The 18,634-nt window shown below is 46.4% G+C and overlaps 1 protein-coding gene across 1 annotated transcript in view; it reads right to left on the bottom strand.

Annotated features, from left to right (window-relative positions):
* Positions 1 to 13,787, bottom strand: part of MFSD6 (major facilitator superfamily domain containing 6) — a 218,455-nt gene extending 204,668 nt beyond the window's left edge. Inside the window, exon 1 of the mRNA XM_040439711.1 lies at positions 13,600 to 13,787. The gene's annotated coding sequence lies outside the window, so the exon portion shown is untranslated. The remainder of the gene's footprint in view (positions 1 to 13,599) is intronic.
* Between the last annotated feature and the right edge of the window lie 4,847 nt (positions 13,788 to 18,634).

Below are 18,634 nucleotides of genomic sequence, written 5' to 3'. Positions count from 1 at the left end.
CCACTCCCCCTGCCTGAACCTGTGACGGCTCAAAAAATCCACCTGGAGGTTTTCTCGTCCCTTTATGTGTAGGGCCGAGAGATGAGCAATGTTTTCTTCCATCACTTGGAACAACAACACTGCTTCCCTCATGAGAGAGATTGATCTGGTCCCCCACTGACGATTTAAATAAGTCACTGTAGCACGATTGTCGGACATTATTCTGACATGCCTTTGATGAATAAAGGGTAATGCTGTCTTTAGAGCTAATCTTACTGCCAGCAGCTCCTTCCTGTATGATGAGAAAGCATTCTGCATTGGAGACCACTGACCCTGAATGACTTCTTCCAAGAAATGGGCTCCCCATCCACAAGGGCTGGCATCCATTGTTATTACCACAGGGTCTGGGTAACACCAAGGAATTCCCTGGCTTAGGCTCGTATAATCTTCCCACCAGGACAGAGATATTAGTGTCTTTTTGGAAATAATCTTCGAGTCCAACGATCCACCAATTCTCTTTAGTGCTATAAGGATCTCTCTTTGAAGCGGTCGAGTATGGAAATGTGCCCACTGTACAGCCGGGAAACAGGAAGTCAGTGACCCTAGAATAGACATTGCCTTCCGAACTGTCAACTTTGGGTCTGATCGAATACACTTTATTTTTGCCTGAATATTAAAAATCTTTTGAGTCAGAAAGATTTTTTTGAGCCACAGAGTCCAGGAGCAGACCCAGGAATAATTAACGCATCTCTGGGGTAACATTCCGGATTTTTTTAAGTCTATGATCCAACCTAAGCTCTCCAAGATGTTCCTCACTTCTTGTACCGCTGTCACACAACTCTGAGATCCCGCTATGATTAGAAAATCGTCGAGGTAGGGTAGAAATGTAATATCCTGTTTTCTGTTAAACTAAGCTACATCTGCCACCACTTTCGTAAAGATTGGTGCCATGTAGAGGCCAAATGGAAGAGCCTGAAATTGAAGGTAACTTACCTCCGCCTCTATGTTCACCGCCACCCTGAGGAATTGTTGATGAGCTGGATGAATGGGTATGTGATAAGCATCTTTTAATTTTATGACTACCATAAAACATCTGGGAAACAGAAGATCAACCGCTGATTTTACCCTCTCCATCTTGAATTTCCTGAATAGTAGGAATTTTTTCAGTTTTAAATTTATAATCGTGCGAAATGAATTGTCTGCCTTTTTTTTTACTAAAAACAGGATCGAGTAGAATCCTTTCCCTTGTTCTGCCGCTGGAACTGGAACTAATACCTGTTTGTTTAACAATTTTTTTACTTCTATCTCCATTGCTGGAGATCCTCTTGTGGAAACAAATTTTTGAGGTGGATTTTCTGAAATTCCAGCTTTAGTAATTCTCTTAAAAGCTTTTTTACCCAATCTCCTGCCACCTTCTCCAAGGCGGGAAGGAAGTACTTCAACCTTAACCCCCACCGTGCTTCTGGCGTCATTGATTAGATTGTTTACCTGGCTGGGAGGAAGAACCCCTGAACATGAAACATTTGCTTCTTGTAACTCTAGATATGGGATTCTGGTCTTTATCACTCAACTGCCTTCTACTCTGAAATCTAGATGATGTACGAAAGGGGCAAAGGAAGATTCTTGAGAAAACCCTGGAAATCTCTTTTTTCCCTTACGCCCATGACAGCACCCTTGAGACTGCCTCCACAGAGAACAGGAAACAGGAACTTTCGTGGAGAGCTCGAGGAGGAGCATGGCTCCTAGACCACCAGTTCCTGTTTCCTGTCCTATGGATAGGACGGCTTTGTGGAGAGCCAATTTATTAGGCTGCAGGACCCCGAATTACTGCTTAATGGGGGTTACCTGGTTCGGCGTAAGCCTCCTCTAGGAGCCACTGAGGAAAGTCTGGTGCTGCCTTCTGGGTCCTGGAAACTCTTCGGGCTGGTGTTCTGGTGCAATCCCGGTGGCACTGTGAGGTGTGGCCGGCACGCCGGTGCTTCCTGGCAGTGCTCAGGGGGTCCGGGGCCTTCCTCTCCTTCCGGATGGTTACAGGCATCGGGGAGGGCCGAAATCCCACGCGAGCAGGCGAGAACCGGAAGTACGTAATACAACTCCCAGTGTTTGGAACGCATGCAGGGTGCGTTCCGGAAGTAGGAAGTAAATCTCCTAATAGGCCGCACGGAGCACCAGCAGGGACCCGACCGAGGTATTTACTTGTCCATGAAGCGCGCGGTCAGAAGCAGACCAGCCAGCCTACAGAGGGCCCAGATTTCTCCTCTGGGAAAACGCTCTATCCTGGATGTCTACTATGGAGGATGAGAGCAGTCAGCGCGCTGAACTGCAGGGGGGTCATGAAGTCAGACTGGTACTCATGGTGGGGGAAGGGGGATCGTTTCCCAGCCTTTTTATTTTTTCTCCATCATGTTAAAAGGGGTTCTTTTTCTCTCGTCTCTGTTTTAGACAATAAAAGAGGGGCCTAGAAAGGCTATCTCAAAGACCAGAGGGAAAGAATGCGCTATGTGTAAAAAAAAGCTTGCTCCCTCCTGGCCAAAAATGTTATGTCAGCATTGTGTCGACAAAGTGCTGGAAGAGAAGTCCCCATCCCTACTTCAAAGCATTAGGGATATGGTGAAATCTGAAGTGTCCGATTCCATGAAAATATTTTTAAAAAGAGCCTCCCTTTAACCTCGGGCAAACAAGCCATGCCTACCAAGGCATCAGATTCAGATTCCTCAGAAGAAAGTGAGCTAGGAGAAATCTTAGATAGTTCGGACTCGTCGGCGGATGAGGAAACCACAGGCAGGCCACTCTTTTCTCCTGATGATACGGATTCTTTACTAAAGGAAATCCGTGCTACTAAGTAGATGAATCCAGAGATCTGAAATCTGCTCAAGGTATTATGTTTGGTGATCTAGGACATGAAAAACCCTGGTGTTTCCGGTAAATGAGAACAAAGTTTCTGATCCAAAGGGAATGGAATAAACTGGATAAAAAAATTATTTTTCCCCAAAAATTTAAAAAGGAAATACCCTTTTGATGAGGCTGACTCTGCCTTACCATTTGAGGACCGTGGCACCCTTAAGGACCCTATGGATAGACGAGCTGACGTTTACCTGAAAAATGTTTGGGAGACCTCAGCTCAAGCGTTCAAGCCAAATATTGCCACCACTTCCACCGCTAGGTCTTTAAAATTGTGGCTGCAGGAATTGGAATCTCACATAAAAGGTCGACTTTATATCAGACGCCTCTGCAGACGCGTTGAAATTAAATGCTAGGTCAGCCGCACTCTTACTCAGCAAGAAGAGCTATCTGGCTTAAAAGATGGTCTGGAGACACAGGATCTAAAAATAAACTTTGTGCTATACCTTGCCAGGGCGATTATCTTTTTGGGTCTGTTTTGGATGACCTTTTGGATAAGGCGTCCGATGATAAAAAAAAGGATTCCCTGTCTCCAGACCCCCAAAAAGCAGCGTTTTTTTTCGGAAGAATAAAAAAGGGAATTTTATAAAAGGGGAAAAGAAAGGATTTCAGAGGAGGAAATAAAAATAGTAAAGACAAGGGTTTTCTCTTCAATTCCCAATCCTCCTCAGGTTCCAGACCCAATCAACAATGACGGTTTTCTCTCCTGTGGGCGTCAGACTCTAGTTTTCTTCACGCTTGGGAGAAAATTTCCTCAAGCCTTTGGATTTTGGACATTATAAGGAAAGGTTTGTCTGGAGTTTGTCTCTCGTCCACCGGAAAGATTCAAAGTCACAAATATCTTAAAAGATTCAGCAAAAAACCTAGCTTTACGACAGGAGATTTTTCTCTAAAAGAGAAACAATGTCCTGGTTCCAGTCCCAGATTCAGAAAAAAGGGAAAGGTTTCTAGTCATCCCCCTTTCTGGTTCTTCAGAACAATTATAAAATTTAAAAGATCTAAATCAGTTTCTCTGTTACAAAAAATTCTGAATGGAGTCAGTACAGTCAGTTTTAAAACATCTATTTGAGGGCTGCTTCATGGCCACCATAGTTATAAGAAATGCTTATTACCACATCCCAATTCACGCAGACTATCAAAAATATCTCAGGGTGGCGGTTTCAATCGAGGATCAAATTCATCACTTACAATATACAGCTCTTCCGTTCTGAATTTTTACAGGCTCCCAGACTTCACAAAAATAATGGCAGAAGTCATGGCCCAAATGAGAGCCATTTTAGTAATTCCATATTTAGACGATATTCTAGTAGTAGCGGAGTCAAAGAACCTTCTGGACGTACATCTCAAAGAGGTAGTGCGGATCCTAGAAAAGCTCGGTTGGCAGATAAACTGGGAAAAATCACATCTAATAGCTTCCCAAAAATGTGTCTTTCTAGGAATGATCCTGGACTCTGAAAAATCATGTTGTATCCTTCCCCAGAACAAGATAGAGAAACTAACAGAAGGAGTTCAATCCCTGATAGTAGCAAAAAAACTATCAGGCAGGCAATGGCGGTGTTGGGCAGAATGACTTCCACGATACCGTCAATTGGAGCCATTTTTACTCCAGACCCCTCCAATGGCAAATCCTGAAAGATTGGCAGGGCGCCCTTTTCCCATTGGATGCACCACTCCCAGCTCAGGTAATTCAATCCTTACACTGGTGGCTCAATCCTTTAAATCTGTCCCAAGGTCTCCCTTGGAATACGCAGGATTCACTAGCCATCACCACAGATGCAAGTCCATTTGGCTGGGGGGGGGCCTATTGTCAGGGAAACTTACGGCAAGGGGTATGGAAAAAAAGCGGAGTCTCAAGACTCTCAAACATGAGAGAACTGAGAGCAGTTCTTCTTGCCTTAAAAGAATTCCTTCCATTACGTCAGGGGAAAGCTCTAAAGATTTTTTTGGATAGCGCCACAGTTCTATCCTATCTGAACCGACAAGGAGGAACCAGATCAGAGAATCTTATGTCTTTGGCCCCTGTGTTAGGAGATTCTTTAAAGCAGTAGAATTAGACCGGTAGTCAGACCCTCGGTTCCCCCCTGGGACCTCAACCTAGTCCTCACCAGCTTGATGGAACCTCCCTTCGAACCCTTACAGGACTTCTCTATAAAATTCCTTTCCTTCAAAATTGCCTTCCTGGTGGCGATCACCTCAGCCAGACGGGTGGGGGAAATTTCAGCCTTTTCAACATCCCCGCCTTATACTAACATCTTGGATGACAGAGTACTTATTAGACCAGACCCTTCTTTTCTTCCAAAAGTACAGTCGTGGCCAAAAGGTTTGAGAATGACACAAATATTAGTTTTCCCAAAGTTTGCTGCTAAACTGCTTTTAGATCTTTGTTTCAGTTGTTTCTGTGATGTAGTGAAATATAATTACACGCACTTCATACGTTTCAAAGGCTTTTATCAACAATTACATGACATTTATGCAAAGAGTCAGTATTTGCAGTGTTGACCCTTCTTTTTCAGGACCTCTGCAATTCGACTGGGCATGCTCTCAATCAACTTCTGGGCCAATTCCTGACTGATAGCAACCCATTCTTTCATAATCACTTCTTGGAGTGTGTCAGAATTAGTGGGTTTTAGTTTGTCCACCCGCCTCTTGAGGGTTGACCACAAGTTCTCAATGGGATTAAGATCTGGGGAGTTTCCAGGCCATGGACCCAAAATGTCAACGTTTTGGTCCCCGAGCCACTTGGTTATCACTTTTGCCTTATGGCACGGTGCTCCATCGTGCTGGAAAATGCATTGTTCTTCACCAAACTGTTGTTGGATTGTTGGAAGAAGTTGCTGTTGGAGGGTGTTTTGGTACCATTCTTTATTTATGGCTGTGTTTTTGGGCAAAATTGTGAGTGAGCCCACTCCCTTGGATGAGAAGCAACCCCACACATGAATGGTCTCAGGATGCTTTACTGTTGGCATGACACAGGACTGATGGTAGCGCTCACCTTTTCTTCTCCGGACAAGCCTTTTTCCAGGTGCCCCAATCGGAAAGAGGCTTCATTGAAGAATATGACTTTGCCCCAGTCCTCAGCAGTCCATTCACCAAACTTTCTGCAGAAGATCAATTTGTCCCTGATGTTTTTTTTGGAGAGAAGTGGCTTCGTTGCTGCCCATCTTGACACCAGGCCATCTTACAAAAGTCTTCGCCTCACTGTGCGTGCAGATGCGCTCACACCTGCCTGCTGCCATTCCTGAGCAAGCTCTGCACTGGTGGCACTCCGATCCCGCAGCTGAATCCTCTTTAGGAGACGATCCTGGCGCTTGCTGGACTTTCTTGGATGCCCTGAAGCCTTCTTAACAAGAATTTAACCTCTTTCCTTGAAGTTCTTGATGATCCTATAAATTGTTGATTGAGATGCAATCTTAGTAGCCACAATATCCTTGCCTGTGAAGCCATTTTTATGCAACGCAATGATGGCTGCATGCGTTTCTTTGCAGGTCACCATGGTTAACAATGGAACAACGATTTCAAGCATCACCCTCCTTTTAACACGTCAAGTCTGCCATTTTAACCCAATCAGCCTGACATAATGATCTCCAGCCTTATGCTCGTCAATATTCTCACCTGAGTTAACAAGACGATTACTGAAATGATCTCAGCAGGTCCTTTAATGACAGCAATGAAATGCAGTGGAAAGGTTTTTTTCGGATTAAGTTAATTTTCATGGCAAAGAAGGACTATGCAATTCATCTGATCACTCTTCATAACATTCTGGAGTATATGCAAATTGCTATTATAAAAACTTAAGCAGCAACTTTTCCAATATTTATGTAATTCTCAAAACTTTTGGCCACGACTGTAGTATCCATGTTCCATAGAACACAGGACATTTTCCTTCCCTCTCTGTGTCAAAATCCAAACAATGAAAAAGAAGAAACTCCAATACTTAGATGTGAAAAGATGTCTATCCCATTACTTAAAGGTTACAAGTCAATGGAGAAAAACCTCTAAGCTTTTTATTCAATTCAGAGGTAAAAACAGGGGTCTCTCAGCCTCTCGTAAATCACTATCCAGATGGATTATAGGCACCATTACGTTGGCCTATTCTTCAGATGGAAAATCTCCTCCGACAGGATTCCCAGATCAGTTTCTACTTCATGGGCGGAGTGGGCTGATGCTTCCCTAGAACAGATTTGTAGAGCAGCCACATGGCAGTCGCCGTGTACCTTTTTTCGTCATTACAGATTAGACCCCCCCGAAAATGGTTACTATTCTAGTCATCTCTCAAGGGTGCGGTCATGGGCGTAAGGGAAATTTAAGATTACACTCGCCGGTAATCACTTTTCCATAAGCCCATGACAGCACCCAGGGTTTATTCCCACCCTATAAAAAAAAAATATATATAATATATATATATATATATATATATATATATATATACACACAGTACAGACCAAAAGTTTGGACACACCTAGAGTTTTCTTTATTTTGATAACTATGAAAATTGCAGATTCACACTGAAGGCATCAAAACTATGAATTAACACATGTGGAATTATATACATAACAAACAAGTGTGAAACAACTGAAAATATGTCATATTCTAGGTTCTTCAAAGTAGCCACCTTTTGCTTTGATTACTGCTTTGCACACTCTTGGCATTCTCTTGATGAGCTTTAAGAGGTAGTCCCCTGAAATGGTTTTCACTTCACAGGTGTGCCCTGCCAGGTTTAATAAGTGGGATTTCTTGCCTTATAAATGGGGTTGGGACCATCAGTTGCGTTGAGGAGAAGTCAGGTGGATACACAGCTGATAGTCCTACTGAACAGACTGTTAGAATTGGTATTATGGCAAGAAAAAAGCAGCTAAGTAAAGAAAAACGAGTGGCCATCATTACTTTAAGAAATGAAGGTCAGTCAGTCAGCCGAAAAATTGGGAAAACTTTGAAAGTAAGGGCTATTTGACCATGAAGGAGAGTGATGGTGTGCTGCGCCAGATGACCTGGCCTCCACAGTCACCGGACCTGAACCCAATCGAGATGGTTTGGGGTGAGCTGGACCACAGAGTGAAGGAAAAAGGGTCAACAAGTGCTAAGCATCTCTGGGAACTCCTTCAAGACTGTTGGAAGACCATTTCAGGGGACTACCTCTTGAAGCTCATCAAGAGAATGCCAGGAGTGTGCAAAGCAGTAATCAAAGCAAAAGGTGGCTACTTTGAAGAACCTAGAATATGACATATTTTCCACATGTGTTAATTCATAGTTTTGATGCCTTCATAGTCATGAAAATAAAGAAAACTCTTTGAATGAGAAGGTGTGTCCAAACTTTTGGTCTGTAAATAAAAGTGTGTTTTAGGACCAGTTCTCGCAGTTAACTGGTGGTCTAAGGGCTCTTTCACACCTGCGTTCTTTTCTTCCGGCATAGAGTTCCGTCGTCGGGGCTCTATGCCGGAAGAATCCTGATCAGTTTTATCCTAATGCATTCTGAATGGAGTGAAATACGTTCAGGATGCATCAGGATGTCTTCAGTTTCGGAACGGAACGTTTTTTGGCCGGAGAAAATACCGCAGCATGCTGCCCTTTTTGCTCCGGCCAAAAATCCTGAAGACTTGCCGCAAGGCCGGATACGGAATTAATGCCCATTGAAAGGCATTGATCCGGATCCGGCCTTAAGCTAAACGTCGTTTCGGCGCATTGCCGCATCCGACGTTTAGCTTTTTCTGAATGGTTACCATGGCTGCCGGGACGCTAAAGTCCTGTTTGCCATGGTAAAGTGTAGCGGGGAGCGGGGGAGCAGTATACTTACCGTCCGTGCGGCTCCCGGGGCGCTCCAGAGTGACGTCAGGGCGCCCCAAGCGCATGGATCACGTGATCGCATGGCACGTCATCCATGCGCATGGGGCGCTCTGACGTCATTCTGGAGCGCCCCGGGAGCCGCGCGGACTGTAAGTATACTGCTCCCCGCTCCTACTATGGCAACCAGGACTTTAATAGCGTCCTGGCTGCCATAGTAACACTGAAAGCATTTTGAAGACGGATCCGTCTTCAAATGCTTTCAGTACACTTGCGTTTTTCTGGATCCGGCGTGTAATTCCGGCAAGTGGAGTACACGCCGGATCCGGACAACGCAAGTGTGAAAGAGGCCTAAGAGCCGTGCTCCTCCTCAAGAGCTCTCCACGAAAGTTCCCGTTTCCTTTCCTGGATGGAGGCGGTCTCAAGGGTGCTGTCATGGGCTTATGGAAAAGTGATTACCGGTGAGACACGTACCAAACACGGATATGAAAATGACACGGAAATGACATGTCTTTCATCTGCTGCCTTAAGTTTCCTTGGTCAACCACTGTTTCTATGGTCAATGTCCGTTTCTTTGTGCCTGACAAAGGCAGATATTTATCCATTATGCAATATCATCAGGGAGAAGTCTGATTTAGGGTACTTTCACACTAGCGTTTTTCTTTTCGAGCATAGAGTTCTGTCACAGGGGCTCTATACCGGAAAATAACTGATCAGGCATATCCCCATGCATTCTGAATGGAGAGTAATCCGTTCAGGATGCATCAGGATGTCTTCAGTTCAGTCATTTTGACTGATCAGGCAAAAGATAAAACCGTAGCATGCTACGGTTTTATCTCCGGCGAAAAAAACTGAAGACTTGCCTGAATGCCAGATCTGGAATTTTTCCCCATAGGAATGTATTAGTGCCAGATGCGCAGACCAGCAAAAATAGAAAGATAAAAGATACAAGACGGATCCGTCTGTCCGCATGACAAGAGGAGAGACGGATCCGTTCTTGCAATGCATTTCTGAGACGGATGCGCATCCGGATGAGTCTCACAAATGCTTTTAGTCACATGCAGATCGGCGGATCTGGCGGGCAGTTCCGACGACAGAACTGCCTGCCAGATCACACTGCCGCAAGTGTAAAAATAGCCTTATTTTGCAGCAGGACAACGACCCCAAACATACAGCCAGTGTCAAGAACTACCAGTAGGGGTGGGCGATATAGGCGATATAAATTTGTGCCACGATATGGATTTTGTGCATATCGCCGGACCGCGATATGATCACGCTCTCGGCGCGCACCATGTTCTCCTGACTGAGCCGGCACAGTGAAGAAGGAGGGAGTCCCCCACTGTGTGCGGCTGCCGCTGACCACCAATGAGAACAGAGGAGGAGGAGGGGAGGGACTGTGGCCACTGCGCCACCAATGAATGTGCCGGCCATATTCCGACCCCTATGACTGCACGCTGCGATCCGCCGCAATTAACCCCTCAGTTGAGGGGTTATTCGCGCGGATCACGGCGTCCTGTCAGAGGTCGGGTGCCGGGAATGTTTGTCTGCATTGGTGGCAGTGGGCAGTTCCGATCGGAGTCCCAGCAGTGTAATGCTGGGGCTCCGATCGGTTACCATGGCAACCAGGAGTCACGCTGCTGAAGTCCTGGCTGCCATGGTATGTTAGCGAGCAGCATTATACTCATGTGCGCCGTGGCCGTCGGTCGCTCCTTCTTCTGTCTGTGCGGCGCATTGCTAATGCTTATAGCATTAGCAATGCGCCGCACAGACCTATGAGAAGAAGGAGCGTCCGGCGGCCGCGGCACACGCGAGTATAATGCTGCTCACTAACATACCATGGCAGCCAGGACTTCAGTAGCGTCCTGGCTGCCATGGTAACCGATCGGAGCCCCAGCATTACACTGCTGGGATTCCGATCGGAACTGCCCACTGCCACCAATGATGGGGGGGGAGGAGGGGACCCTGTGGCCACTGCCATCAATGATTAATACTGGGGAGGGAGGGGCGGATCAGAGGCTGGAGGGCACATGAGAGACTGGCTGCCATGGTCAGCTCCCTGCTGTTGTGTGCACAAAGCACAGGGCAGCAGGGAGAGTGTAAAGGCCTATTCACCCTAATAGACCTCTATTAGGGTGAATATGACAAGGGTTCTAGTCCTTAAGGAGGCTAATAGTTATTAAATAAAAAGTAAAAAAAAATATATATATCGCACATGCTTAAAATTATATTGCAATATAGATTTTAGGCCATATCGCCCACCCCTAACTACCAGCATAAAGAACAAGGAGTCCTGAAAGAGATCATCTGGCCCACACAGAGCCCTGATCTCAACATCATAGAATCTGTCTGGGATTACATGAAGAGACAGAAGGATTTCAGCAAGCCTATATCCACTAAATATGTCTGTCATGTACTTACCCGTCTACTCCCGCGATGGTAGCTCCATTGTTGTCGCTCTGTTGCTATGGCAAACAGCCCCCTCCCCTAATTAGGGAGCAAGGATACAGTACCAGTCAGGCTCGGCATCTGTGTTACATGCTTCCTACCGTTCGTCACAATCTCGGGCTAGTTCTCCAAGATGTTTGGAACAACATTTTTTTCAACATATGTAGTTTTGAAGACAAATATTTATTTGATTTACAGTTCTCTTTTGTTTATTGACTTTGCGTTTTGTTAATTGTTGGAAAACTATTAACCCCTTAGTGACTACCCATACGCCTTTTTATGGTGGCCACTAAGGGGCCCTAGGCAGGGCCACCACCTTTTGACAGTGGCCCAGTCTAAGTGCAGTACAGGTCTCCCGTGCAGCAGAGAGCAGGGGCTTGGCTGTATAACCCCCTTATATGCCACGGGCAATGACGCCAGCCGAGTGAACTCCCTCTGTATCCCATCAGCACCCCGCAAATGAGATTTATGTCGGTGCAGGCAAGCCAGGGCCTAATGTAAGCCTCAGGCCTGCCTCCAGTGTTTCCCACAACTTAGGGCTTGTTCACACGGCAAATTATGGTCTGCAATGCACGGGCACCGCTGCTAAAACAAGCTGCATTTTTTAAAAAGGGTGATAAACACAAAAAGCAACCCTATTACATGAAACGTGTGTCCCGTATTTAAAAAATCCCACTGATTTTCTGGTAACATCTGCAAAAAAGCCATAAAAATATGTGTGACTCCAGGTTTAAGGTATGTTCTCTGAATGGAGCAGCTGCCTGAACCTATACAGGTCGATGGAACCACCATCCTGTGGCTTCAGGTTTAAAGGGAACCTGTCACCGGGATTTTATGTATAGAGCTGAGGACATGGGTTGCTAGATGGCCGCTAGCACATCCGCAATACCCAGTCCCCATAGCTCTGTGTGCTTTTATTGTGTAGAAAAAACTATTTGATACATATGCAAATTAACCTGAGATGAGTCCTGTCCCTGACTCATCTCACGTACAGGACTCATCTCAGGTTAATTTGCATATGGATCAAATTGGGTTTTTTACACAATAAAAGCACACAGAGCTATGGGGACTGGGTATCGTGGATGTGCTAGCGGCCATCTAGCAACCCATGGCCTCAGCTCTATATACAAAATCCCGGTGACAGGTTCCCTTTAAGGTATGTTCTCTGCCTAAACCTGTACAGGTCGAAGGGACCACCATCCTGTGACTCCAGGTTTAAGGTATGTTCTCTGAATAGAGCGGCTGCCTAAACCTGTACAGGTCGAAGGGACCACCATCCTGTGACTCCAGGTTTAAAGGGGTTATCCCATCATAATGATCACTGTTAAATCTGTTAATGATTTGACAGTGATCATTTTTGTAAATATACTTTATTAACAAATTCCCACCGATTAGGAGAAAATTCATCCCCACTTACCTTATTGTTGTGACTCGGTCTCCCCTGGTTACGACCACCGCTCGTCCGCAAAATCCCGATGGTCACGCTTGCCCAGAAGACTTCTTCTTTTCTCCCGGCCGGGCCACTCGCTACGCTGCCGCGCATGCGCGACGGTGACTTCTTCCCGGCCAGAATAGTACAGAGATGCGAACGCGCACGCCGGCTCTGTACTATACTGGCCAGAAATAAGTCACATTGCGCATGCGCGGCAGCGTACGCGTTCAGTCCAGCGCGCGGCCCGGCCGGGAGAAGACTTCAATCAAGATGAAGCCCGCCCCCAGCCAGAATCCAGGAAGTGAACGCGCGGTGGCAGCAGGTAAGTATGAAAACGCAAAGTGGGATAACCCCTTTAAGGTATGTTCTCTGAATGGAGCGGCTGCCTAAACCTGTACAGGTCGATGGGACCACCATCCTGTGACTCCAGGTTTAAGGTATGTTCTCTGAATAGAGCGGCTGCCTAAACCTGTACAGGTCGATGGGACCACCATCCTGTGACTCCAGGTTTAAGGTATGTTCTCTGAATAGAGCGGCTGCCTAAACCTGTACAGGTCGATGGGACCACCATCCTGTGACTCCAGGTTTAAGGTATGTTCTCTGAATGGAGCGGATGCCTAAACCTGTACAGGTCGATGGGACCACCATCCTGTGACTCCAGGTTTAAGGTATGTTCTCTGAATGGAGCAGCTGCCTAAACCTGTACAGGTCGATGGGACCACCATCCTGTGACCAGTAGGAGTCCAGGTGGTTGATACTTTTCCTCCATCCATAGCTTGGCACAGCCCCTTTCATGGGTAACGAACGTTTGGTTTCTTATAACATTTTTTGGGACCACTCTCAGACAACCTCTTGAGGGTCGGTAATGCCTGCTGCACGGACACAGGCATGCTCTCAGTGCCAACATCCGCGGGTGATGTCAGTGTGAACTGGGGACGACCCGGCGGTGACACTTGCCTGCTGGAGATGCTTTTACGTTTGCGGAAGTCCCAGCAGGGGTGGCGCATCAAATATTAGCCGGCAGTTACGTCGGTGCTCCACCGTGTTACGGTGCCCACACTCACCTTCACATGTGCCACCACCGCGCCCGTTGCAGGTTCATGCCCCAACCCCTTGTACGATGACGATGCGGCGGACAGGCCGGTCACACCTGCAGTCCTGCACGGTCCACTAGTGGTCGGACCTGTTTCCCGGCTGTAGTCACCACCCTGAAGACTCCCAGCCCAGCAGCAGGTGAACTGCCGCCCTTAGCCCCGCCCCTCCCGGCTCTTCTTCCTAGCAGTGTGCCGGGACCGCCCAGGCCCGAGATGTCCGTCAGAGCAAGGGCGAGGCCAGTGGCACCTGCGTTACCGCATGCCTCCCAACTCCTTCAACTAGCCGTTTTTCCTGTACATCTATAGGCCAACATGTTTCTTTTACACAATAGCAAAATTATCTGAATAAAGACATTTCTAAAAATCCAAATCACATCAAATAATGAAATGATTCTTGCATGGCATTGTACATATACATAAAATAAAATAAGCTCAAAGAAGACAAGTTACAAACTGGCCCAGGGTTACTAACAGGAATATACAGACAGGAACCTGACACTTTCTGGATCAATATGGGCAATGGAATAATGCAAACGCATACCTCCCAACTTTTGAAAAGAAGGAAGAGGGACATTTTCGTGCACTGCAGCAAATTTTTCCGCACTAGGCCATGCCCAAAACATAACTATACACCCAATCCCAGCCAGTCCCCTAAATGGCCCCACATAGTAATTATTCCGCCTTTATGCCACCACACAGTAGTTATGCCCACATTGTGTCCCCTTCACAGATTATGCCCAGATATGTGCTCCTTCAAAGTATTTATTACAGGTATGTGCCCCACTCACAGTAGTTATGACCAGATATGTGCCCTCTCACAGTAGTTATGGCAGATATGTGCCCTCTCACAGTAGTTATTACAGGTATGTGCCCCACTCACAGTAGTTATGACCAGATATGTGCCCTCTCACAGTAGTTATGGCAGATATGTGCCCTCTCACAGTAGTTATGGCAGATATGTGCCCTCTCACAGTAGTTATGGCAGATATGTGCCCTCTCTCACAGTAGATATGGCAGATATGTGCTCCCATTACACTATTTATTACAGCCAGGGGCGTACATAGAAATCATTGGGCCCCATAGCAAGAATCTGAATTGGGCCCCCCAACTCTGCCCACTACCCACCCTGGCCCATCCCACCACCTGTCCTGGCTCCTCCCCTACCACACCCCCATTGTATTCCTACTGACCCAGAGAATGAAGGGCATGGGTCAGTTTTTCCACAAAGGGAACACCGTAGGAACAAATCCCGTAAAACGGTAAAGGAATCTTCTTTTTTTTTTTCAATTCCACCTCATTTGGAATTTTTTGCCTGCTTCCCACTACATTGTATTCCATATTAAAGTACAACTTGTACCGCAAAAAATAAGCCCTCATATGGATATGTGAACAGAAAAATAAAAAAGTTATGGCTCAAGGAAGATAGGGAAGAAAAATGAAAATGCAAAAATGAAAAAACCTCTGGTATCTTAATGGTTAAAAGGGTTATCCAACCCCTATTATTCCCCCCAAAATGCAACAGTTCTTCACCCTTATGGCCCCAGAATACGCCACATGCCCCATCTCCTCACAGCAATAAGTTCCCCTCACTCATAGCATCTGAGAGTATTAAAAAACTGAAGTGTGGGGTTCCACTTCAGGCGCGCTTTCCCCAAGCGAAGATCAGGGAAAGCACCCTGTTCTAAAAATAAGCCACAGCCTGTACTAGGCTTCCAGGCTCATTGTTAGGATATCCCAGTTCAGGCCACTAGATGGCAGCACTGAACTGTGACCTAGTGATTTATATACAGACTAATGGAGCCATTTACATATGAAGTTGTGGTCCACTTGGGGGACCTAACAAAAAGTAAAAAAATGTAAAAAAAAAAAAAAGTTTTGAAAATATAAAAAAAAAAAAAGTAAAAATTTTAATCACCCCCATTCCCCAAAATAAAAATAGCATTATGGGCATCGCCACATGTGAAAACGCCCATACTATTAAAATATTTATAAAAGTTAGCCCATATGGTGAATGGCGTAACAGAATTTATTTTATTTTTTTAAAAAGGCCGATTCGTGTTTTTTTTCATCACTTTATCTCACAAGAAAATTGAATAAAAAGTGATCAAGTCATACACACCCCAAAATGATATTGTCAAAAATCACAGAACGTCCCATAAAAAATGAGCCCCCATACATCTCCTTAGACATAACTATAAAAAGTTCTGAGGGTCAGAATATAGCGATAAAAAGAAAAATTCTTTATGAAGTGAATCCTGTGTATTTAAGTTTTATTTAGACTATTTTTAAAATGTTTCTGTGGGGATTTGAACTCAAAACCATCTTCATTAGAGGTAAGATCCTTAACCACTGGGCTATAGAGCTTAATGCTAAGTCATTGTTTAAAAACCTCATAGAAGTTTCTCTTGTATTAAAAAAACCTCATAGAAGTTTCTTTTGTATGACACAAGAGAAACTTCTATGAGGTTTTTCAGCAACAACTTAGCACTTAGCTCTATAGCCCAGGGGTTAAGGTTCTAGTCTTTAACCGCTTAAGGACACATGACGTACCGTTACGGCATGTTTCCCGAGTCCTTAAGGACACATGACGTACCGGTACGTCATGGCTTTAAATTGCGATGCTGGCGCCGCGGGGGTTAATCGGAACGGGATGCCAGCTGAAATCATTCAGCCGGCATCCTGTAACAACGCCCCGTATCGGCGATCTCAGAAAACTGCAGGTCAATTCAGACCTGCGGTTTGCTGTGTTTCCAGTCCATTCAGGTCTCCGGTGACCCGATGAACCGGAAAAAGACTGCGATCGGTGGCGTGATTATACACCACCAATCACAGTCCGAAGATTTGGAGAGGCGGTGCTGGCCCTGGTGCTGAATGCTGCTGTCCAGGGTGCTGATTGGTGCAGGGGAGAGAGGCGCGAGATTCAAACTTCCTGCGCTCCTCTCTCCCCTCCTCTTCCTGTTCTGCACGAGCACCCTGCAGCACCGTCCAGCACCAGCTCCTGAGTCCCCCTAATCGCCATCCATCACCCTCCTGCACCCATCGCCCTCCAGGTAGGTTAGGGTCAGTGAGGGAGAGGCATCGTTAGGCAGGGATAGAAGGGAAAAGTTAGGGGAAAAAAAAAGAACATTTATTCTAAACTTTTTTGTTTCAGCTTTCAGACCCTAGACCCCCCTGCCACTTGCCCCCCGCATCCCCCCACCACCAGAGCCCGAGATTCCGGATTTTGCTGGCATTCCAGGAATCCAGATTCCCACAGTGGGGTTTACTGAAATTGACTTTTTTAGTTTTTTTTTTCAGTAACCCATTGGTGAATCTGATGGTGGAGCAGACGAACCTGTACGCCCAACAGTTCGTTGCTCAGCACCCGGGCTCATTTTTGGCTAGACCTGGTGGCTGGACGCCGGTCAGTGCAGCCGAGATGAAGACATTTTGGGGCCTCGTGCTGCATATGGGTCTAGTGCAAAAACCCAGTGTCAGGCAATACTGGAGTGGGGACATCCTCTACCAGACCCCACTCTACAGTACGGCCATGACACGCTCCCGGTTTGAGGCCATCCGGAAATGTCTGCATTATTCCGATAATGCAGCATGTCCCCCCCGAGGTGATCCTGCCTATGACCGGCTGTATAAGATACGGCCGGTCATCGATCACTTTGGGGCCAAATTTCAGCAGGCCTACGTACCTGGAAGGGAGGTCGCGGTTGATGAGTCTCTTGTTGCGTTCAAGGGGAGACTCAGTTTCCGCCAATACATTCCCACAAAGGGGGCGAGGTATGGCGTGAAGCTATACAAAATTTGTGAGAGTACCTCAGGGTACACTTACAAATTTCGTGTGTACGAGGGGCGAGATTCCCGTATTCAACCCCCAGAATGTCCCCCCCTCTGGGTGTTAGCGGGAAATTGGGACCTTAGTACCCACTGCTGGATAAGGGTTACCACTTGTATGTGGATAACTTTTATACCAGCATTCCCTTGTTCAGGTCCCTTGCCACCAGATCCACGTTCGCTTGTGGGACCGTGCGGAAAAATCAACGCGGCCTCCCTGCCCACCCCATCCAGGTACCTATCCCCAGGGGTGAGACCCATGCCCTTACCAGTGGAAACCTGTTGCTGGTCAGGTATAAGGACAAGAGGGATGTCCTTATGCTGTCCACAATCCACGGTAATGGCACCACCCCCATCTCTGTGCGAGGTACCGTGGAAACGGTCCTAAAGCCCGATTGTATCGTCGACTACAATCGGTATATGGGAGGAGTTGATCTCTCTGATCAAGTCCTCAAGCCATATAACGCCATGCGCAAAACCCGGGCATGGTACAAAAAAGTTGCGGTCTACTTGGTACAGGTTGCCATGTACAACTCTTTTGTACTATCCCGAAGCGCTGGCAGCACAGGGACATTCCTTCAATTCTATGAGGCAGTCCTCAAAGACCTGATCTTTTCGGACCGGGAAAGAGCAGGCCGGAGTACCTCGGGAATTGGAGGCGCCCGGATCGTCCCTGGCCAACATTTTCCAGGTGTGGTCCCCCATACTGGAAAGAAGGGACGAACCCAAAAAAGATGCAGAGTGTGTCACAAGAGGGGGATACGGAAGGACACCACCACTCAGTGTGACACTTGCCCCGATCATCCGGGCCTCTGCGTTATCGATTGCTTCAGGGAGTATCACACTTCCATGGAGTACTAAATTTTTATAATCCCCAACAGTCCCCTAGAGAACATAAAAAACTATGTCTCTCAGACTTTGGAGACACAGAAACAATTTTTTTTCCCCCAAAAAATATTAGTTTTAGTGCAGGCATCCTCAAACTGCAGCCCTCCAGATGTTGTAAAACTATAACTCCCAGCATGCCCAGACAACCTACAGCCATCAGCAGGGCATGGTGGGAATTGTAGTTTTACAACATCTGGAGGACCGCAGTTTTAGGATGCCTGCTTATTGTTTCCAAAGTCTGAGAGCCATACATATTGGGCATCGCTGCGTCCGTAAAAATCTTGTCTATAAA

Source organism: Bufo bufo, chromosome 7, assembly GCF_905171765.1.
Source record: "Bufo bufo chromosome 7, aBufBuf1.1, whole genome shotgun sequence".
NCBI lineage: Eukaryota > Metazoa > Chordata > Amphibia > Anura > Bufonidae > Bufo > Bufo bufo.
The sequence above is the reverse complement of the archived record's forward strand: the minus strand, read 5'-3'. Positions and strand labels throughout refer to the sequence as shown.